This window comes from Chiloscyllium punctatum, chromosome 36 (genome assembly GCF_047496795.1).
Source record: "Chiloscyllium punctatum isolate Juve2018m chromosome 36, sChiPun1.3, whole genome shotgun sequence".
Classification (NCBI taxonomy): domain Eukaryota; kingdom Metazoa; phylum Chordata; class Chondrichthyes; order Orectolobiformes; family Hemiscylliidae; genus Chiloscyllium; species Chiloscyllium punctatum.
Window position 1 is genome coordinate 36,570,234 of NC_092774.1, and position 23,699 is coordinate 36,593,932.

The window sequence follows — 23,699 nt, forward strand, 5'->3', positions numbered from 1 at the left end:
CAGCAGTGGAGGTCTTTGACATCAGGCTCGAAGGTGCCTGCCGCGTGCCAGACAAAAACCTGAAGTGTTCTGTGCAACCAGCTCCCCAAACGGCAGCAGAGTGGCGCAGCGGGAGCGTGCTGGGTCCATAACCCAGAGGTCGATGGATCGAAATCGTCCTCTGCTATCGTTCACTGTCACCTTGATCTGCTTTTTTTTCAGCCAGCTTCCTTCACATCTGCTTGCCGAGTGTCCAAATGGCGTGTTCGTGTCGACGCCCTCTCCATTCAAGGGATGTGGTTTTAGAGGTCTCAGTGATATTCTGTTCTTGGTCGGTTTCCTCTGAACTGAATCGCAAAACCAGTTCTCTACGATGCTAATCAGCTGGTAAAGTTGAAACCCATGCCTTGCGGTTTCGGCCATTCCCTGCCCTCATTCGCCACCCTGGTTCAGACGTGAATGACAAGCATGTCAGAAACCGCATCACGACTCAGACATCGTCCCCCACTATTAGGACGGATACCACCGATTGTGAATAACCTCAGAGAGAGAGAGGGACAATTGACAGACAGTCACCGTGGAATCCATGGGCTGAATGGCTTCTGTGTGTGCGAGAATGTTGCTGAGGGAGCAAAAATGGTTCATTTTTAACCATCCCTTCCGTGTTGGACTGCCTGCAGTTCCTCAGCTCAGGGCCGTGGGGATGACTCTCAGTGAGTGAAGGTTTCACACGGATTCTCTTCATCTGGGACACTTGGGGCTCAGATGTTAACTGCTGCACGGTCGTGGCAAAGAAAGCGATGCCCACTTTGCAATAGAATTTCCGTAAGATTTCTGCGTGAAGATGATTTCTGAACACTATGCAGGCTGCACAACAATGTGAATTTACCTGGGCGAAGAGTCCTCGGTGTTCATTTCTCTCTGTCCTGCCAGCACAGCATCTTTCTGTCTCTCCTATAACAGACCTTTGGAGAAAGTTCACAATCAAAGTTGTTCATGTTCCCAGCATTAATGTAACTGACACCTCTCACCCCAAGAGTTTCAGAGAGAGAGAGAGAGAGAGAGAGAGAGGAAGAGGGTGTACCTGCTGGGGTGCACACGTTTGTGTGTAGCTGAAGCTTCGGCCATGGAGAAACGGAATCCTGCCCGTTGAGAAACCATGGAAGTGTGGCGACTGCAGGAAGGGCTTCCGTGTCCCATCTGTCCTGGAGACTCATCAGTGCAATCACACTGGGAAGAGGCCATTCTCCAGCCCCGAGCGGGCGAAGGGCTTAACTTGCTCCTGTGTCCTGCTGGCCAACCAGCATATACACAATGGTGAGAGCACGTTTTACTGCTCTGTGTGTGGGGAAGGGTTCATCTGTGTGGACAACTTGCAGACTCACCAGCGATTCTACACAGGAGAGAGTTTTTCAGTTGCTACGAGTGCGGGAAAGCCTTCAGCATTTCCTCCGACCTGCTGAAGCACCGGCGAGTCCACACGGGGGAGAGGCCATTCAGCTAACCCGAGTGCGGGAAGGCCTTCAGCGACTCCTCCAACCTGCTGAGGCACCAGTGGGTCCACACGGGGGAGAGGCCCTTCAGCTGCCCAGAGTGTGGGAAGGCCTTCAGCAATTCCTCAGACCTGCTGAATCACCAGCGAGTCCACACGGGGGAGAGGCCATTCAGCTGCCCTGAGTGCGGGAAGGCCTTCAGCAACTCCTCCAACCTGCTGATGCACCAGTGGGTCCACACGGGGGAGACGCCCTTCAGCCGCCCAGAGTGTGGGAAGGCCTTCAGCGATTCCTCCAAGCTGCTGGTCCATCAGCAGTTCCCCACTGGGGAGAAGCCCTACAGCTGCCCAGAATGCTGGAACGATTACAGCAATTCCTCTGATCTGTTGTCCCACCGGCGGGTCCACACCAGGGAAAGGCCATTCAACTGCCCCGAGTGCGGGAAGGGGTTCACTCGCTTCTCCAAACTGCTGGCCCACCAATGGGTCCACACCGGTGAGAGGCCGTTTGCCTGCCCCGCCTGCGGGAGGAGGTTCACATTGTCCTGCAATTTGTGGAGGCATCAGCGGGGGCACCAGTGCATCCAACACTCAGATTCCACCAGTGACGCTGCAGTGGGTCACTCCCAAGGCTGAACCTCCTGCCCATTCTGACTGAGAGTCAGTGGGCTTTTTTTATTTTGTGCTGGATTCAACCCCCCACCACCCCAGCCCCAGCCCACCCTATGGTGGCTCAGGGATGGCACGGTGACTCAGTGGTTAGCATCACTACCTCACGATGCTGACCTGGTTCAATTCTACCATGTGATTGACAGTCTGTGTGGAGCTTGCACGATACATCCCCACGTCTGTATGGGTTACCTCCGAGTGCTCTGGTTTCCTCCCACAGTCTAAAGATGTGCAGTTTAGGATGGATTGGCCCATTTAAATTGTCCCATAGTGTTCAGGGATGTGTAGGTATGGTGCATTAGTCAGGGGTAAATGTAGAGGAATAGGGATAGGGGAATGAGTCTTGCTGGGTTACTCTGCGGAGGGCCAGTGTGGACTTGTTGGGCCAAAGGACCTGTTTCCGTACTGTAGGGAATCTAATCGAATCGAAAAAAAATCCTCGTAGCGATACAGTTTAAATATGCCGAGTTGGACAAAGTATCCCATCAAGTTTGAGACAAACCCAGGGTTGAAGAAGTTGGAAGTCACATGACACCATGTTACAGTGCAACAAGTTTATTTGAAATCACAAGCTTTAGGAGCATTGCTCTTTCATGAGTGCTGCTCCTTCATCACTTCATCTGGTGCCGTGTGACTTCTGACCTTGTCCTCCCCAATTCAACACCAGCACCTCTGCATCAGAGTTGACGAATTAGATTGGATTTTATTCGGCCTGATTTAGTGAGATGTTAATTTGGAAACTCAAAACTGTCGGACCGACAAAGAGACGTGAATCATCTGCGTACAAAATACGTTGCCCCTCACGTTCCCTTTTATTCTTTCTCCTCTCACCTTAAACTGAAGCCCTCGAGCCCTCAATTCTCCAACCCCGGGAAGATTGAGTGCATTTACCCTCTCCATGTCTCTCATGATCTCTTCACTTCTCTAAGGCCCTAACCCCTCTCAGTCTCTAATGCTCGAAATAAAAACGTCTTAGCTTGTCCGAACTCTCCCTTTTATTCAGACCCTTGAGTCCTGAGTATGTATCTTTGTATATGTCTTCAGCACTTTTCCAAGTTTAATAACATTTTTGTCACAGCAAGGTGATCAAAATTGATGACAATACTCCAAATGCAGCCTCATCAATGTCCTGATTAACTGCAACATAACTTGCCAACTTCTATACTCAATGCCCTGACTGAAAAAGGCCATTATGCTTAAAGCCTTCTTCACCTGTCTGCCTGTTTTGTTTGAAATATAGGACCTCATCCAAAATGGATAATCTGGCTGGGAGGACAGGAAACCACTTCCTTTCTTGAGACAAGTCTCCCGGAGAGAACTTGCTGACTGACTGTCTGATCTACCGACCCTTACAGTGCCCCACTGCCCTCAGTTATCTGGATTGAGTCCGCACATTTGCCTCAGGTGGTGCTTGAAACCTTTATCATCTTTGGTTGGATCCCCAACCATTCCGTGCTATGGAGTCATGCAGCCTGGAAACAGACCCTTCAGACCAACCAGTCCATGATCCCCAACTAAACTAGTGCCACCCATCTGCTCCTGGCCTGTATCCAGTTTGGTAATAGTTTTGTTCATTTGTTCACCGTGAGAGTTAGATAAATAAATTGCTGATTGTTGATTTTAAAGTGTTGGGGATTTATTATTACCACGAGAGCAGGCTACACTACTTATCATGCTAATTTTACAGATTATAGGGCGATGCGCTCCTCTGGGTGTTTCGGTTTGAGATCTAGGGTAGTGGTGTCAGCCTTTGCTTTATAAGAGTGTTGACGTGATGTCCTGCTGAATGCAATGGAGTCAATATTAATCCCAGCCTCTGGCTGTGGTTGTGGGTGAATTGCCTTAATTTGGCTCCTGACTCAGAAACTGTACATAGAATCAACTGCTGAAACAATGACTTACACTTTATTGTATGTAGCAACCAAAAATAAAACCTCTCAAGTAACCAAGTTCAACCTCACCCCCAACTTGGCTATCACCCAATCGATGGCAGAATTTAACTGAGTTTCCACCGACCCATCTGTCTCTGGAAGTGTCCAGGGATTCACTGCAGTGTTGTTCTTCCAAGTACCGCTGCTGCATCTTTCTGGAGTTAAATTCTGGTGGAGATTCCTCACTTTCAAATCTGTGGTGTGACGATTCTTCAGATTCTTATACCACCTCCCCACACTTCTGGAGATCTCAGGTCTGTACCTTACCTTCTTATCCTCGAGGTTTAGCGGTTTGTTTGATACAGCCTGTCCTGCAATAAACTACATTACGTTAGGGTCTTGCTTCCACAGACAGACTTAATTTCCTTTTGTCATGAGGTTATTAAACACTTATCTCAGCTCGTTGTTTTGTGTCCTTTTTCCCAGGGACGGTTAACTAGCAGAAATTAGGCCATTCAGCCCATTGAGTCTGCTCCACTATTCAATTATGGCTGATAAGTTTCTTAACCCAAACTCCCCATAACCCTTGTATGATTGTATGGTGGAGCAGACTCAATGGGCTGAATGGCTTAATTTCTGCTTCTGAGGTCTTCTGATGTAACAGTTTCTCAGTGGCCCTTTTGTTTCTTAGTCCAAAAAGAGATATTGCTGACTCAGGCAGTTTGGAAAGTTCTGGAGTTTACAGGACCACACCACATTTCTCTCTGCCTCCTCCTGGCATATTGGTAATTCCCTAGATCCCTTGGTATCCCTGAAAACAATCAATGTGTCTGAAAATCTCTGCTCTGACTCTGGAACAGAAGGATTATGGGGAGAAAATTCAGAAATCTGATGTGCAAAGGAACTATGGAGTTCTACTCCAGGATTCTCTCAAGGTAAACTTGCAGGTAGAGTCACTAGTTGGGGAGGCAAATGCAATGATGACATTTATTTTGATCAGACTTGAATATAAAAGCAGGGATGTACTTCTGAGGCTCTGTAAGGCTCCGCTCAGGCCACAATTGGAGTACTGTATGTAGATTTGGCGTAAATATCTCAGGAAGGATAGCCCTGGAACATGTTCAGAGAAGGTTCTTGAGAATGGTCCAGGAATGAAAGATCTAACATATAAAGAACATCCTATGGTCATATGATATGCTGATGTGTGGATGGTTGGGGGATAGGGGGTGGGGGGAGATGAAGAGAGAAAGACAATTAAGGTGAAGCTGGATAGAGAGGAAGGAAATATAAGAATTGTATAATAAATGGCAGAACTCATAGCAGCACTAGCATGCAGAAGGATTTGGGCATATAGATCCGTGGAAGTGGTAATGCAGGTGGGTACAGTGGTCAAGAGGAAACACAGCACGCTTCCTTAAGTGTAAAAGTTGGCGAGTTATGTTACAGCTATTTATTCTGGCCACATTCGGAATACTACGTTCAGATCTGGTCGCCTAACTACCGGAAGGGTGTGGGTGCTCTGGCAGAGGGTACAGACAAGGTTCACCAGGACAGGGCCAGGTCTGAGGGGCTCTTATTTTGAGGAGATGTGGTATAAACCTGGATTGTTTTCTCTGGAAAGACAGAGGCTGAGGGGAGACCTCAACAAAATGATGAGACACAGACTGGCTGGGCAGGGGTGGCAGGGTAGCTCAGTGGTTTGCATTGATGCCTCACAGTGCCAGAGACCCGAGTTCGATTTCAGTCTTAGGTGACTGTCTGTGTGCAGTTTGCACATTCTCCCTGCACCTCATGTCTGCATGGGCTTCCTCCTACATTCCAAAAGTGTGTCGGTTAGGGTGGATTAGCCATGCTAAATTACCCATAGTGTCCACTGACAGGCAGGTAAAGTTGGATTGTCTGTGTGTAAATTGCCTCAGTGTTCAGGGATGTGTATGTCAGGTGCATTAGTCAGGGGTAAATATAGAGTAATGGTGTAGGGGAATGAGTCCCTGTGGTTAGTGTTTGGAGGGTCGCTGTTGACTTGTTGGGCTGAATCGTCTGTTTCCACCCTGGAGGGATTCTATGATAGTCAGAGGTTTTTTTCCCTCCAGGGTGGAAAGGTCACATAAAAGAGGGTACAGGTTCGAGACGAGAGGGGACTGTCTGGGGAGAGGTGGTGGTGGGGGGTGATTCACACAGAGTGGTGGTGGGGGTTCCTGGAATGCACTGTCAGTGCAGGTAATGGAGGCAGGCACCTTAACAACGTTTAAGGTATATCTTGACAGACACATGAACGGGAGGTGAACAGAGGAACCGAAACCACACCTGGCCAATGAACAACAGGTTCAGTGTATTAGATTCCCTACAGTATGGAAACAAGCTCTTCGGCCCAGCAAATCTACACCAACCCTCTGAAGAGTAACCCAGCCAGACCCATTCCCCTATTCTAGATTTACCCCTGACTAATCCACCTAATACTATGGGCAATTTAGCATGACCAATTCACCTGATCTGCACATCTTTGGATTGTGGGAGGGACCCCACGTAAACACGGGGAGAATGCGCAAACTCCACAGAAATCGAACCTGGATCCCTGGTGCTGTGAGGCAGCAGTGCTCACCACTGAGCCACCGTGCCGCCCCACTACAGGTTCCCCCCACTATCTGAAAGTAGAGCATTCCTATGAAACCTTTCGTAAGCTGACGTGGAGTAAAGTGAAGAAGCAATAACCATGAACAAATTTAGATTATGCCTTTCTTTGTAAAAGCGAAAATCCTCTTCGGATTTCTTTTGGTTTGTGAAAACAGTTAATAATGTAGGTCTTTCGTAAAGGTCAAGTAGTGTAAAGTTAATTTTCGAAAAGTGGGTGATACCTTTATGCTGATGGAGGGGAGATAAGAGGCAATGAGGAGGGGTGGGTGGGTGGAGGCTCAGGTGGAGAATAAACACTGACAGAGACCAATTGAGCTGCCCGGCCTGGCCCTGTGCTGGAGACTCAGTGGGACAGAGACAAATGTATCTATTTCAGGTATACCTGCAGTATGCTCCATCCAGGATTTTTCAAAAAATGTCCTTCATCTGCTGCAGCATATGGGGCAAATGAACGGTTTCTCCCCGGTGTGGACCAGGAGGTGATGCGACTGAGTGAATCCTTTCCCGCACTGAGTGCAGGTGATAGACCACTGCCCAGTGTGCAAATGCTGATGAATGTCCAGTGCAGGTGGGGAAGGGAAACCGTCCTTACACTCCCTGCATTTCCACGTTTTCTCCATGGTGCAGGTGTCCTCGTTTTTCTCCAGGTTCAATGATCAGTTGAAAGCTCGCTCACACTTACAGCATGTGTATGATGTTACTGATGAACCCTCTGATAATTGGAACACTCATTCAGTCTGTAAAGAATGTTCCAGTCACTACTCTGGTGTGTGGGTTTGTGAGACTCTGAGTTTCCAGTCACCCTGACGTTTCCAACCTTACTAAGCAGACATACCGCCTCATCCTTGTTTCAAGGCCATGAATATCCAAGTCCTGGTGAGTCACGTGACTGTCAGACTTTGATGTGATGTTTGGTCTGAGATTTCTACCCCCAAATTCTTCTCTTATAATACTCCTGTGAAAAGAGATTGCAACGGTTATCGCTGTCAGTCCAGAATAGATAATCAGAACAAATAATTCTTGTTTCTGTGGAACATTCTTTCCTGGATATCAAACCTACAGCTCAGTGAGCAAACCTACACCCTAAATATTCTTTCTTCTCTATATACCCAAGATCTTTGTGCTGATCTATATGTAAATGTATACCAGCTGGGTCATGTGGTGGATTGCATGCTCCATGAAGAGTTCACATGGACTTAAGTTGCCGAATGGACATGTATTTCGGCATTGACGTTCTTATTGAAGATATACAATATGCTGCAGTACAATATTATGAGCCCAGAAACAACTGCAAACCAGGCTTTTAGAGCCACAAACATTCCATCGAATATGTACCATGTACCCCAGACTTATCTATCTTACATAAACGCACGATTGTCTTCGATTCCAGAAGACTCAGATTTACGTGGGAATTTTTGTAAAAGAAGCCGTCGTTTAGGACTCCTTCCATGTCATAGTGACTCTATTCCTGGAAATACATCCATACTGCACCAGGATTCCTGGATCAATGACATGAGGCTTATCTTTACCCTCTTATAATTTTCTGTTGCATAAATGTTTCAACGAATGCCAATACTTTTCACCATTCAGAGTCAGAGACGTAAAGCACAGAAACAGACCCTTCAATCTAAATTGTCCTAGCGGACCAGATGTCCAAAATTAATCTTGTCCCATTTGCTAGCACTTGGCCCATATCCCTCTAAATCCTTCCTATTCATATACCCATCCAGATGCCTCCACCAACCTCCACCACTTCCTCTGGCAGCTCATTCCATGCATGCACAACCCTCTGCATGAAAAGGTTGACTGCAAGGTCCCTTTTAATTTTTTCCCCTCTCACCCTCAACCTTTGCCCTCTAGTTCTGCTCTCCCCCTATCCCAGGGACAAGACCTTGTCTATTCACCCCATCCACGCCCCTCAAGCTTTTATAAACCTCTTTTAAAAAACATTCACTCAGCCTGCGATGCTCCAGGGAAAACAGCCCTATCCTATTCAGCCTCGCCCTGTGGTTCAAAGCCTCTCCCTGTGGTTCAAACCTTCTTACCCTGGCAACATTCTTATGAATCTTTTCTGAATCCTTTCAAGTTTCACAATATTCTTCCTGTTGGAGGGAGACCAGAATTGCACACAATATTCCAGAAGAAGCTGACTGTAACCAACCTTTGCAGAGTCTGCTCCCTGTTTGGATTCATACTCTCTGCCTCCAGTTGATCCTAGTGAACAGTGCTTCCCCCCTTCTCTCGCCCTCCCAGGATGAGGAATAGAAAGGGGGAAACATTGCTTTGCTCCCAGATTTTGCCCCGAACGGACAGTTTCCCTCTGAAGCTCGTTGGCTAACGTTTGCATTGTGATGCCCACAATGGTGTGTGTATGTGTGTGTACATGCGCGCGCGCCAGACCTTAGGCAGCCAATTGGATTCGCGGTGGTTGGCAGTGACATTCCTGCATTTCCAGACTGACTGTCTCCCATCGCTCGCGTCACCCAGTTCAGGCAGTGCCGTGATTGGGGATTGACCAATGGGGAGCCCTGAAGGACCAGAATTTGCCGGGTCCTCTTGCCAATCAAAGCCCCTCTATTGTCTGAATGTGCAAGTTGGACCATGAGCTTCTGAAGCTCCTGCAGTTCCTCTCTTTCTGAATGAAGATTGAGCTTCACCCCAGACTGCAACTTCCTTTCTCTGTCCAAACATCTGTGAGTACAGCACATTTTTGTTGAAGTCAGGCATCTTTCCTGAACATCACAATTAAAGGGGTGTCTTCCCCCTGATATTCAAAGGGATGGTCAGTCAGAGAAGGGCAGGGTCACACCTTGTGTTGTGTGGCATGTGTGACAGCTGCAACAAGATGTCCCAACTCCTCTGCTCAATACTTGGACTGATGAATGGAAGCAGGCTGAAAGGCTTCTTCACCACCCTGTCAACCTGTAACTCGACTTTCTTGGAACTATGAACGTGCACCCCTAGATTTCTTGGTTCGAAATACTGCAAATGAAACAAATTTGGTGCTTGTCGGAAGAACATTATCATTTGGCACTTACCTCTACTCTAATTCACTATCTTATTTACACACATAATTTATGGCTCTCGAATCAGTATATATTTGTTATTCTTTCCTGCCTTCAATATAGCACTGAATCTATTTTATACTCCAAGTACAGCCTCACCAACATTCTGTATAACTGCAACATAAATTCCCAGCTTCCATACTCAACGCTCTAAATGATGAAGACCAGTGTGCCGAAATACTTTTACCTATGATTCCACTTTCAGTGAACTGTGAACCTACTCCGAGATCCCTCTGTTCCACTGCAGTTCCAACCATTCACCATGAAACTCCGATCTTGATTTGACTATCCAAACTGTGAGACCTCACGGTTATCTATATTAAACTCCATTTGCTATTAACCTTAAATCTATACACTCTACTTTTTGACTCCCCCCCACCCCCCACCACCCCGGGGAAAAGGCCTTTCCTATTTGTCCTTTTCCATGCCCCTCATAATTTTATGAACTTCTATAAAGTCACCCCTCAACCTCCAAAGCACCAGGGAAAATAACCCCAGTCTGTTCAGCCTTTTCATCGCGCTCAAACTCTCCAACCCTGGCAGCGTCCTTGTAAATCTTTTCTAAACCCTTTCAAATTTCACAACATCCTTCGCTGAGCAGACAGCCAGAATTGCATGCACTATTCCTACAGTGATGTAACCTCTGAAGACGATTTTTAAAACACTTACAATTTTATGCCATTACTACAAGGAAATCAATTCAGTTGGACATGACATTTCAATAGCAATTTGTCTTGGCTGTCCTTCATTAATCGATGCTTTTCTTGTAAAACAAATTGTGGCATGTGATTGTTGCAAGCATGTGCAACATTTTCTCACCGTCCCTCATGTCCCTTGGACCGAGTAATTGACTACATGATACAAGGCAGCTGAGAGTCAACCCCCACACTGTAGTAGGTCTGGAATCACACACAGGGTTGATGAATGATAGATTTTCCTCCATAAAGGAATCATTTCACAACAATCAATCAATAATGGTTGGAGACACCGAACAGTTGTGGCAGCATCTATAAAGAGATTAGTGTTAATGTTTTGTGTCCAGTGGCCCTTCAAAAGTGACTGGATTCAAAACGCTAACTGTTTTCTCTGCACAGATGCTGCCAGACCTGCTGCGATGCCCCAGCAATGGTGCCTTTTGTTTCCGATCTCCAACATCTGCAGTTCATTGTTTTCATCAGTAATGGTTTCCTGGTGGTCAGTACTGAGACAAACTCTCACTTCCAGATCTTTTTATTACTTGCACATAAATTCCACTGGCTGCCATGATGGGATTTGAATTTTTGTTCTCAGAAGACCGAGATCTCTGAGTTACACAACCATTATCACTGGATCACAATCTTCCCTTCAGTGACAATTTTTTTGCTGAATATTTTCCTTTATTCATTCATGGGATGTGGCAATTTATCTCCCAGAAAAACCAAGTGCCCTTTCAGAGGGCAGTTAGGAGTTAATCACATTACCGTGGATCAAGAGTGACACAATCGCCTAGCTGGGTAAAGACTAAAGATTTCCTACCCTCATAAGATAGGTCCTTATATCAATTGCTAAGATCACCAAAGCAGCGATAAGCTTTATATTCCAGATATATTAATTGATTTAAAATTGCATCGGAGACATAGCAGCATCAATTTGAAACTCCAGATGTTAAATCCAGTAACAATGCCAAAATGCCACCAACTCCGTACAATCTCTAATTTTCCAACACTGACTGGCCTGTAGTTGCCAGCTGTATCCTTTTCCCCTTTATTACTGACTATTCAATTCACCGCATTGAATCAATTCTACCGTTTATTTAGATCACGTTTGCTCTGGTAAACATCAAGTCCAATTCCCTGCCATTTCCCCATAATCCTCAATTCCCTCACTGGTGAAAAAAATCTGACAGGCTTGAATGTACTTATCGACCCAAGCTCAACAACACTCTGTAGTAACATGTTCCACAGATTTACTGCCATCAGTAACAATTCCTATCTGTCTTCAACATGCAATCCCTCATTTGCAGGTTATTCCCTCTGGTGCTACACTCACCCACAAAGCTAAACTTTTCCACATCAAGCCCGTCAAGTATGCTTAGACTCTTTTATGTGAAAATAAGGTTACCTCTAAATCTTCTAACTTCGAATAAGTACAGGCCCAACCTATTCACTTCTCTTCATATGATATTCTTTCCATCCCTGATATCATCCTGGTCAACCTTCTCTGGGCTGCCTCCAATGCCAGTATATCTTTCCTTAGGTAAAGGACCCTCCCAGTGTTCAGTTGTGGCTTGATTGGTGCCTGACATAGGTTCACTATAACCTCCCTACTTTTATACTCTATTTAAAGGCCAACCTCCCATTTTCATTCCCTATTACTCACTGAATTTTGCTGAAGAGATGCATGGATATGGCCTTCCAAATCCCTGTATTCAACAGCTTTCTCCATTTAACATTCAACACTTTTCCTCCTGGCAAAGTGCACAACGTCATTTCCCAACATTCTATTCATTCGGCCAAAGGTTTGCTCATTTGCTTAACCTGTCTATATCCCTCTCCAGATATTTCATTTCATTCTTACCACCTGCCTTCCCATCAACCGTCTCTTCTGCAATCTTGGCAATAGTGCATTCACTTTACTTATTCAAGGAATTAATACAGATTTTGTGAATAATTTTGGCCCCAGCACTGATCCCTGTGGCACGCTACTAGTTACAATTTGCTATCCTGAACATGCCCCTTATCCCAATTGTATCATTGGTTAGCCAATCCTCTGTCCCTGCCTCTTTGCTTATTATTTCATGAGATGTTACAATCATTGACTGTGCCAACAACCCTTCCCAAACTGTCCTTGAATACGTGGTGCTGAGCTGCCTCTTAAATTGCTTCACAATTATGATTTGGTCTGCAATAATGTTCAGGAGCGAATTCCAGGCATTTGATCAATAACAAAGAAGCAATGCGATATATTTCACAGTTGGACTGCTGTGTTCACACTTACCTGCTCTTGGTGGTTGAGATGATGGCTTGGAAGGTGCTTTTGAAGAGCCACCACTTTATCAAGCCAGTCTGATAGATTGTAGCCAGAGATTCTGCTTTTTGACTTTCCTCATTCTTTCCAGCCACATTTTTAGTCTTAAACTGCCACAGAATGCCTCCTGTTATAGCTTGAGTCAACTATACGACGATTCTTGGTTTGATTTTTCACACCTGAGTGCAACATAAATACTGATCATTGTTTTCAACTTTGGTGGAACAAAAAACAGCAAATTGGTGGATAATTACAGTTAGTACAAACAAAGCTAGTGATCAATAAAGATTAACCCAGTTCACTTCAATGGCTAAATTACATTTTGAAAACCAAGTACACTCAGACAACATATCAAAGTGGTTCATAGAAGGCGAAATGGGGCATTGAAGAGCAGTGAAATTATTGCTTTTGGTCACCGCCACCATTGTCTGAAAGACAGGTTGAAAGGATTCTTAAAAGCTGGGCAAAGACGGGGAGTGGTATAACACTTCAGACACCGCAGAGTATAAGACCACTTTCTCGTGGAAGAAAAAGACATTTCTTATTTCTAGAAGAACGGGGAAACAAATGGGGAACAAATCTGAATTGGGAACTCTTTCTTATTCAGAATGTTCCTTCACCACAGTCTTGGTTTAGAGCATAAGTTCTTCATCAGGAATGAAGGTTGGTCCAAGGGAGCCGAGAGATAATTGGGAAGGAGATGGGGATGGAGGGGAGGTAGCTGTGAATGAAATAGGTCGATGGAGGTGGGGAGAGATCATGAGAGGTAAGACAGGAGGGTGGAGCGAATAGGTGGGAAGCAAGATGAAAAGGTAGGACAGCTCAAGAGGCCAATGCCGAGTTGGAAGGTTGGATCTGGGACAAGGCGCGTGGTGTGGGAGTGAGGGTGAGGGGAAATTTGGAAGCTGGTGAAATCGACATTGATCCCATGTAGTTGGTGGGTTCCAAGGCGGAAGATGAAGTGTTCTTCCTACAAGCGTCAGGTAGCTAGAGCTTGGAGGGGGATGCGGCCAAGTACTTGCATGCCCTTGACGGATTGGGAGGGGGAGTTAAAGTGTTCAGCCACAGGGCGGTGGGGTCGTTCAGTTGTGGAGACCTAGAGCTGTTCCCTGAAATGTTCTGCAAGTTGGCATCCAGTCTCCCCAATGTGGCAGAGCAATGGATATATAAATAAATCTTATACATAAATTCTATAAATTTTAGCATGCCAGAGTTATTATCTTCAATTAAGTTAAAGAAAATTTTAATTAAATTGGGTGACTGCATGAAACGGTTTGTTGGTGAGGCTCAACACATCACCTTCAAATGAGACAATGCCATTGATTACGGTGAACTGCTCTTTTTGCTAGAAAATCACAAGTTATTGATTTATTTTCACAACTTACTGGTATTCACATCTGCACATTCAATGTCAAACTCTGACATCAGAAATGAAATTACACCATTCACTTGGACTTACAATATTCGAACAAACAAATTAATAGCACACATTGAATACCAAGTCTGATAAATATGAAATCAAATTTGACCAAAAAACTATAAAATCAAGATGGGAGTTAAGAAATGGGGAAGAGCAGAAGGCAAGAAATGCAGCATCATAGAAGGTGCTCCTCCAGGGAGTGTATTTTACCAACTACAACTGCTAAATATAAACAAACACTCTGACATGATCCTCCGGTTTTAATGGAAACCATCGCCCCATACAGTAGGTACCATTTAAATAAGTTAATATGATACAAGCCTTGAGCAAATCCAACCTCCAGCCTTACACACCGCTTTTTGGAGCTCGGACCTTCCTCCAGCTCCAGGGGGTTGTTGAGCTCCTGGGCTCCAGCTGCCACTACCACTCCTCTACTGAAGAAGCTTTGGGAAGCAGATGCAAAGGCAAGATACAGAACAGAGCACCTTTGCCAAGGAAAGCAGCTTAAGGAGACATTGAGCAATAGCATCATATGGTTTTGACCTATCGACTTCTGGGTTATCTACCCAGCACACTCATGCTGTACTACTCTGCTTCGGTGCTCCCAGCAGCTGGATTGTGGATCAGTTTAAAGTAGGTCCTATATCTCTGATAACATCGCTGCACAAGGCAGTGAAGAAAGGTTTAGGCACACTAATCTTCATCGGTTAGGGAATTGCGACAGATGTTGGGAAGTTATATTGTAGTTATACAGGACGTTCATGAGGATGCACCTGGAATATTGTGATCAGTTTTGGTTCCCTTGGTGTTCTGACTTCTGACTTCTTCAACTCTAGGTTTGTGTTGAACTTGATGGGATACTTTGTCCAACTCAGCATGATTAAACAGTATCGCTCAGAGGGATTCATTTGAAACATTTGAGGAGGTGAGCGCCACAAGATTGAACTATTCAAAGTTACTTGGACTTTATTTTAAACTGACATCAGGACCAGTAGTCAGAGACACATACAGCGTGGAAACAGACCCTTTGGTCCAACTTTTCCATCCTGACCTGAAATCCTAAAGTTATCTGGTCACATTTGACAGCTCCTGACCCATATCCTGTGGCAGGTCATTTCATATATGTACCACCCTCTGCATGAAGAAGTTGTCTATTTGTATATTTCGCCTCTCACCCTAAACCTATGCCCTCTAGTTCTGGATTCCCCCATCCCAGGGAAAATACCTTGTCTATTACCCTGTCCATGCCTCGCATGATTTTGTCACCTCCATTAGGTCACTCCTCTGCCTCCGATGCTCCAGTGAAAACAGCCCCAGCCTATTCAGACTCTCCCTGTAGCTCAAACCCTCTAACCCCCAGCAACATTCCATAAATCGATTCTCATAGAAAAGTCAACGTTGCAGTCCTGAAGAATGGTTAATACCCAAAACGCTGACTACTCCATATCCTGGTGCTGCCTGGCTTGCTGTATTCTCCCAACCTCCTGCTTGCCTACTTCGGGTTGCAACATGTACTGGCTCAGCCTCACACCGCCAGGAACCAAGGTTTGATTCCAGCCTTGGGTGGCTGTCTGTGAGGAGTTTGCACATTCTCCCAGTGTCTGCGTGGGTTTTCTCTGAGGGTCCTGTCCAAAGATGTGCAGGTCATGTGGATTGGCCATGCTGTATTGCCCATAGAGTTAGGTGCATTAGTTAAAGAGAAATGGGTCTGGGTGCGTTACTCTTCAGAGGGTCGCTTCTGGACTTATCGGGACAAATGGCCTGTTTCCACACTGTAGCGAATCTCATCTGAATTTTTTACTCTATCAAATGGCAGAGTAGACTTGAAGGGCCGAATGGCCTAACTTCTGCTCCGATGATCTTGTGGTCTTAGGTTTCTCTGGATCATTTCATTGCCAATGTGCAGTCCCGAGCTCAATGAGCAGCAGTGTCCTCTCAAAGCAAAGCTCAAAGGATCGGAGAAATCCTACAGTGTGGAAACAGGTCCTTCAGCCCATCACATCTGCACTGATCCTCCGAAGAGTAATCCAGTCAGATCCATTTTCCTATCCTCCACAAATTGCACACAGACCCCCAAGGGTGGAATTCATCCTGAGTTCCTGGTGCCATGAGGCAACAGTGCTAAGCACTGAGTCACCGTGACGCCACTGAGTCACAGTGAGGTTATGGTTTTGGGGGGTGGTGGAGGCAATTGCAGTCCAGCAGAAAACAAAAACAGCTCACCTACTCTCCCACTGCACCCACTGTCAGACGTGGCAGGAGGTTTAGTCCATGGGGTGACCCAAGGCAGAACACCGGTGGGATCTGATTGCTGAGAGCGTTGGTGCCCCCGCTGGTGCTTCCACAAGTTGCAGGAAAACATGAATCACTTCCCACACTCGTGCCAGCTGAAGGGTCTCTCCCCGCTGTGGACACACTGGTGCTTCAACAGGGCGGAGGAGCGGGTAAAACCCTTCCCGCACTCGGGGCAGGAAAATGGCTTCTCTCCAGTGTGGACGGATTGGTGGTTAAGCAGGGCTGAGGAATTGCTGAGGGCCTTCCTTCACTAAGGGCAACTGAACGACCTCTCCCCCATGTGGATCCACTAGTGGGCCAGCAGGTCAGAGGAAAGAGCAAAGCCCTTCCTGCACTCGGGGCAGAAGGACGGCCTCTCCTCGGTGTGGACCCACTGGTGTCTCAGCAGGTGGGAAAAACTGCAGAAGGCCATCTTGCATTTGGGGCCAGAGAACTTACGTCCCTGGCGCGGGCCAACTGCTCCGTCAGCATTGCAGAGGAATCACTAAAGGCCTTCCCGCACTCAGGACAGCAGAATGGCCTCTCCCCTCTGTTGACCGATAGGTGCTTCAGAACCCTTTCAAATTTCACATTATCTTTCTGATAGGAGGGAGACGAGAATTGCACACAATATTCCAAAATTATTCCACAATATTCCAACGCCCTGTACAGCCACAACATAGCTTCCCAACTCCAACACTCAGTTAGAGGATTAGGAAAGTTTTCAAAACGCACAAAATAAAATAGGAAAGAATGGAAGGACAAACCGAATTTTTGAGAGTCAGCTTGGAAGCATCAATGAGAAATTGGCGGAATGGGTTTATTGGGTACCCTTTCTCCTTAAATACACTATATACGTCTTTCTCTTCTGCTCTTCGTAGTTTCTCTGTCCTGCAGTGTGTCCTGGCTCGTTGAAATAATGTCCTGCTGCAGGTTCGTTTGTGGGTGTTGGGATGATTGCTTCTGTGATTAAGGACTTGGTTTGTGTGTGTTATTTTTCTGTCGACGCTAGTTTGAAGTTCCCCATTGACTGTTCGCTCTACTGTAACATCTAGGAATGGCACTTTGTTGCTGTTCTCCTCCTCTTCAAACCAGGAGCACCCCTCAGGCCATAGTCTCACCACTTGGAACACAAATATACAGACTAATCAAAGACCCCCACTGAAGACTAAAACACCAAGTCGAAGATTCGCTGTTACTCTATCCAAGAACTCTTGAACACCAAAGACACCAAGGTAGAAGAGGATGGAATAATGTTGTCCTTTGACATACAGCCATGTTCACATCCATTAACATAAACGTGGCCAAAGAAAAATGAAGACACTACTCGAAGAACCAAAGACACAAACACAGCACCAACTTCATCAGCAAAGATAACACTATCAAGCTCGTGGAGCTGTGCCTTACCACCCACTTCATATTCAGTAACAAATCCTACAAACAAATCAACGAAACACCCATGAAACCACCAGTATCAGGATTCCTAGCAGAAGCAATAATGCAGAGACTCGAACAAACAGCCCTTCCAACGATCCAATCCAAACTTTGGGTCCGCTCCAGCGATGATACTTTTGTCATCATAAAATGAAACAAATTAGAGGAAACATACAACACCATCAATAATATCCTGACTGTCATAAAATTCACAAAAGCGGAGAACAACAAGAAAGTGCTATTTCTAGATGTCACAGTGGAGCGAACAGTCAATGGTAAATTCAAAACAGCCTCTACAGGAAAACAACGCACGCGAACCAAAAACTTAACTACAGAAGCAAACATCCCTACACATACAAACAAATCTGCATCAGGATGCTATTTCAACGATCCACTACACACTGCAGCACCCAGGAACTATGAAGATCAATAAATAACTGTACAGCGCATTTAAGAAGAATTAGTAGCCAACAGACACGCAAAAGATTGGTTCCCTGACCGGGAATCAAACCCGGGCCGCAGCGGTGAGAGCACCGAATCCTAACCACTAGACCACCAGGGATATATGCATGCTCCGCGCTAGCTCTACTGAGAATTGCTTCTCTGCCTGGGAATCGAACCCTTGCCGCGATGGTAAGAAGACTTTCACCTGTACATCCACCAATGTAATTTTTTGTATCCATTGCTCCCGATGCGATCTCTGCAACTTTGGGGAGACTGGAGAGTCAAGTCACATCTCCGGGACACCAGCACCAATCAACCCCATCGTCCTATGCCCAACATTTCAAACCCCCCCTCCCACTCTGCCAAAGACATACACGTCCTGGGCCTGCTTCACCGCCACCCCCTCCCCACCCGACGCCTGGAGGAAGAACACCTCATCTTCCGCCTCAGAACACTTCAACCCCAGGGCATCAATGTGGACTTCACCAGTTTCCTCATTTCCCCTCCCCGCACCTTACTTCAGTTTTAAGCTTCCAGCTCAACACTGACCTCATGACCTGTTCTACTTGCCAAGCTCCCTTCCCACCTATCCGCTCCACTCTCCTCTCTGACCTATCACCTCCATACCCACCACTATTCACCTATTTTACTCTTTGCTACCTTCGCCCCAGCACACCCCCCATCCCCAATTTATCTCTCCAACCTGGAGGCGTCCTACCTCTACTCCTGATGAAGGGCCTCTGCCCGAAACTTCGATTTTCCTGCTCCTCGGAAGCTGCTTGACCTGTTGTGCTTTTCCAGCACCACTCTGATCTAAACTCTGGCTTCCAGCATCTCCAATCCTCAGTTTTGCCGACCCAATAAACCCAGAATACCGATTTCTCATCAACAAATTGACACAAGCAGACACAACGTGTGCAGAATCCCTAGCCACAATACCTTACATTAAATACATCTGTTAAATGATGTCCAGACAACTCAAACCCCTCAGCATCATGGTAGCCCACTAACCTACCAACCCACTTGAACAGCGGCTAATGAACCTGAAATACCCGATACAAACAACCAGCAAACGAATGTTAGTTACAAAATACCATACAAGGAAATATATACATGAACTCTGCCGCACGGGTCTCTGTGGCAAGAAATGCTGGGATGAGATAAGGAAGATATTTTCAGCCAAAAAGAATTGACACTGACTGGACAGTCATTTAAAATCACCCCTGTCAGCCCAGGATGGAAGACACGAAGGAATGAACATTTTTCTTATTTCCTGAAGATTTACGAAGCTGAGACTGGGTTTTGGTGTTTGTTGGCTTTCCACTCCCAGGAGCCGCAGTGGTTGGGGCGGTGAGTTGGGGAAAGTGAAATGTGCCCGTGAGCAGCGTGTGGGTCTCTTTCAGCTTCCTCTCCTCTGACAGCGCTGTGACTTGACTTTGATGTTCTCAGGAACAGTCACTGACGCGAGACAGTGAAAAGAGTCTCATTCCCGCAGATCGGGAATTCAAACGTTATGCCCGCTTCACGACAATGAGAAAGATTATTTGGGGTGTGTGAAGAAGCTGTGAGCTGCATTTCAAACAGGTAGGTGGAGTCAGATGCGTCATCCATTGCGGCCCCGGCACTGTGCGGACCTGACACCGCCATGCTGCAGAGTTCTGACGTTAACACAGACATGCGCAGCAATGGGAACATTCACAAGGTGAACAGCCAAAGATAATCACCGTCACTGCTTCCCTTCCATAGTACAACTTTGTGAAGCAGTATCTTTCACTGGCAAATAAAACACCTTTGTCCTCAGGTGCCTGCTTCATATCGATCACGACTTCACGCCCCTATTGTTCTCGTCTCATTTCCAAATACTTGACTCACTGCCTCAAAAGCAGCTCTGTGGATATCTGCTTGTACCACCCTGACAGGCAGTGGGTTGCAGATTCCCGACCAGTCCTAACATGAGTGAAATATCTTTCACCCTCCACTGATTTGAATCTGTAAGAAGAAACTGGGGAACAGTCTCCCTTTCTTTTTGACGACATTTCTCATTTTGTAGTCGGCAGGCTTCACACCTGCGTGGGGAAATCGCAGTTTTTAAATCCTAATGTTCAGCAGCACAAGAAAACTGTAGGTCTGCAATCGTATTTCAAGTGTGGTACTTCCAGCTCTGGTAGTCCTGCTGGGTCACCAGAGAGGGAGGGAGAGAAGATGTCACATCTAAAAAGCAAACCGAAAAGTTTTTGTTTGTTCCGTCAGTTGAGTGGGTTCTGCACTCAGATGAGACTGGATTCTGATTTTAATGGATCAGAATTGAACACTACAATGGAACACATTACATTTCAAGAGTGTTGAAAGGGCAAATCAAACTGTAACCTTGGAAAGATATGCTTCCATTTCTAACCTGGGGGGATCCAAATGAGACATTTTTACTGATCGCTCCATTTCAGAGTGCTGCTCTTTCATCAGGTGGTCATGGACAATAAGATCATGATCACAGAATTTATAGCCAAAGGAGTCCACGGTCATGGAGCTGTCCTTCACTAAACAATTTTAGATTAAATCTTTCATATTTTAGAATGGGCTTCTGTTCTTTGGTACATTAATCCCAGAACTTGTTTTAAATTACCTTCAAGAACTTCATTTAAACGCAGAGATTTTTGAACAACAATGCCAGTCTGACTCGATATTGGGACACAGACAGAATTCACACCTATTTTGAGAAAAGCTCTACATTTAAATGACTTTCTGAAATGGCTGATCTTTAACATCATGCTGATGACGTCCTTTTGTTCTTGGCCAATCTGGAGGAGTCCGTTCCTCGATTGATTCAAACAGTTAATTTATTTGGCAGTGTTTTGGGTTGCAGGATCAACTTTACAAAATCGGAAGGCGTGCCGATGTAGGGGGAGAATTAGTGGAGGTGCCTGATCATATTTCAATTAACAATATGCAGAAATACACAGAGAAGGTAAGTGAATAATACGAATAGAGACATACGTTTACTTACTTTGTCGAACCAGCAGAGTGAAGGTGGGCCGCATGGCGTCCGTCTGCGCTGTGACACATGCTGTGATTCAGAGTGAAATCACAGTTCGACCAACAGAATGTGGGAAGTGAGAAAAAAGTTTATATTTACACCGTCTCCATACGTCTGTGAAACAGCATATTACACGACAGCAGTGGAGGTCTTTGACACCAGTCTCGAACGTGTCTCCTTGAGCAGCTTCTCAGATGGCAATGAACCGGTGAAGTTGAAACACATGACTTGCTGTTTTTGTCCATTTCCTGCAGTAAAGAAACCAACAGCCGTGTAACAAAAGACTTTCTGCAGGATTGCTGTGTCAAGACAAATTCTGAACACCAAACAGGCTGCACAAAAATGCACTCATGTCAATTTACCTGAGGGAAGAGTCTCCGGTGTCCATTTCTCTCTGTCCCGACAGCGCAGAATCTTTCTATCTCTCCGTTAACAGGACCTTTGGAACAAGTTCAAAGTTACCCATTTCCTACACATGACTGTAACTGACTTCTCCTGATTCACGTAATAGTGAGAGAGAGCAGAAGAGTGAATGGGCTCTGCCTTCCCCCAGCACAGCTTGTAAGTAGAAACGAAATGGTTCAATTATCCACCAGTGGAGACAGCCTGGCTCCTTGGGACGGGACAAACAGCAGCGTCCTGAAAACAGAGAGACAGAAAGAGAAACGGATGGTCTTGAAACTCTTTGCTGCTTGTAATTCTGGGAGCAATGTACAATGTATTTCGGACTGAGCAAATCCCAGTTGCTTTTGGAGGCGAGCACTCACATGGTATTTGGCTCTTTGGTCTCGGGGTATGATGCGAACTTTGGGTTTTCTCGCTTATACAGAAGTGTGGGAGGTGCCGGGCTCCAATCCCAGGAGAACCTTAATTTCTTAAATTGACCTAAGCAAAAATGCCGGGTCAGTTTTCTCAAAAAGCCGTTTCGTTAAATCAGATGGGACTGCCTGAATTAGGAATGGGACAGAGGTACCATTGCAGTGAACACGGCGAAGGGAAACACTTGCTCAAAGTGAAAACAAGTATTGCAGAGTTTTTGCCCGCGCAATTCGAATGAATCCTCCACCTGTATTATGCTCAATCCTGAGGTTGTTACTTCAGGAAGCGGGGAAGTGAAGTAATTGCAGATGGCGCTGAACAGGTTGAAGTGAATGGTGCCGTGCAAGAGGAATGTCAGTCATGAAGGTAGATTGGAAAGTTGGGGCAGCTCTCTTTGGTGAACAGAGGGCTGAAAGCTGGTCTGATTGAATTTTCCACGTCATGAGAGTTTTAGACAGAGGAAATAATGCAGTGAAAATGCTCCCAGGCCGAAAAGGATCGAGAACGATTTGGCAGAGATTGAAAGTCATCAGGAAAATCAGCAAAAGTGACATTAGGAAGACCGTTTAAGCACAGGGAGTGGGGTCAGTAAGTTCCTGTATGACAGTGATCAAGAGATAGATTCAATGGATACAAAAAGGAATTCGGTGGTCACGTTCAATGTAACAATGTGCAGATTTACGGGGAGAAGGCGACAGAATGAGATACTTATTCACATATTGTGTTGAGCCAGCAGAGCTCAGGGGGGTACATGGACTCAGTCTGCGCTGTCACACATTTTGTGATTCTTAGTGAAATCAGAGTTGGACTAACAGAACGTGGAAAATTTGACAACAGGTATATTCTGCCCAACAGGACACTCCATCACAGCAATGAAGGTGTTTTGACAACATTATTGAAGGTACATGCCACAATGCAGATTCAAAACCGAGTATTCCTTTGAATCACTGAGTAATTTGTTTAGTTATTCAGTTGAGGTGAGCGGAGTTGCGCATTGGGAGCCACTCCAGTTGATAGGTCGAAGCCGTTTTCTCCTGTGTGATAGTCCCACCAGCACTCCAATTTGCTGTGCTTCCAGTCAGTAGATGCAGATTACTATCCCATACTGATACACGGGCCACGATGACCCAGCTGTGATGACAAGCTTGTGAAGGGCTGAGTGATCTTCTCCTGTTCTCTGTCTAGCTGCTATGATCCGAATCATCAAACCTCTCTTCTCCGAGATAGGAATAAACTGGTGAAGGTGAAACACATCAGTTGCGGAGTGTTCCATGCGCAGGAGGCCCTGCAGTAATTCCCCACGCTGTTTCACACAGCAGCATCCTCTCGGTGAGTTACACTTGGCAAAAATAACGATTGAACCAAATCAGTGTCCGCCACTGGATTTTACTGACACCGTTTATAAAATTCAGGCTCACCGTTAATGTGGAGAGGGGCCGTCAGACTGTAGTTTCCGCTCCTTCTGTTGAATAAAGATCACTTTAACTGTGTCCAGTGAGAGGAAAGGATTTGCTGTTGGTGGGAAACATTTCTATCTGAACTCGCTGTCACTCTCCTGATA

The 23,699-nt window shown here is 45.8% G+C and overlaps 1 non-coding gene across 1 annotated transcript; it reads right to left on the minus strand.

Annotated features, from left to right (window-relative positions):
- Positions 1–18,334: 18,334 nt before the first annotated feature.
- Positions 18,335–18,406, minus strand: trnae-cuc (transfer RNA glutamic acid (anticodon CUC)). The gene has a single exon. It is a non-coding gene; the product is annotated as a tRNA-Glu (tRNA).
- Between the last annotated feature and the right edge of the window lie 5,293 nt (positions 18,407–23,699).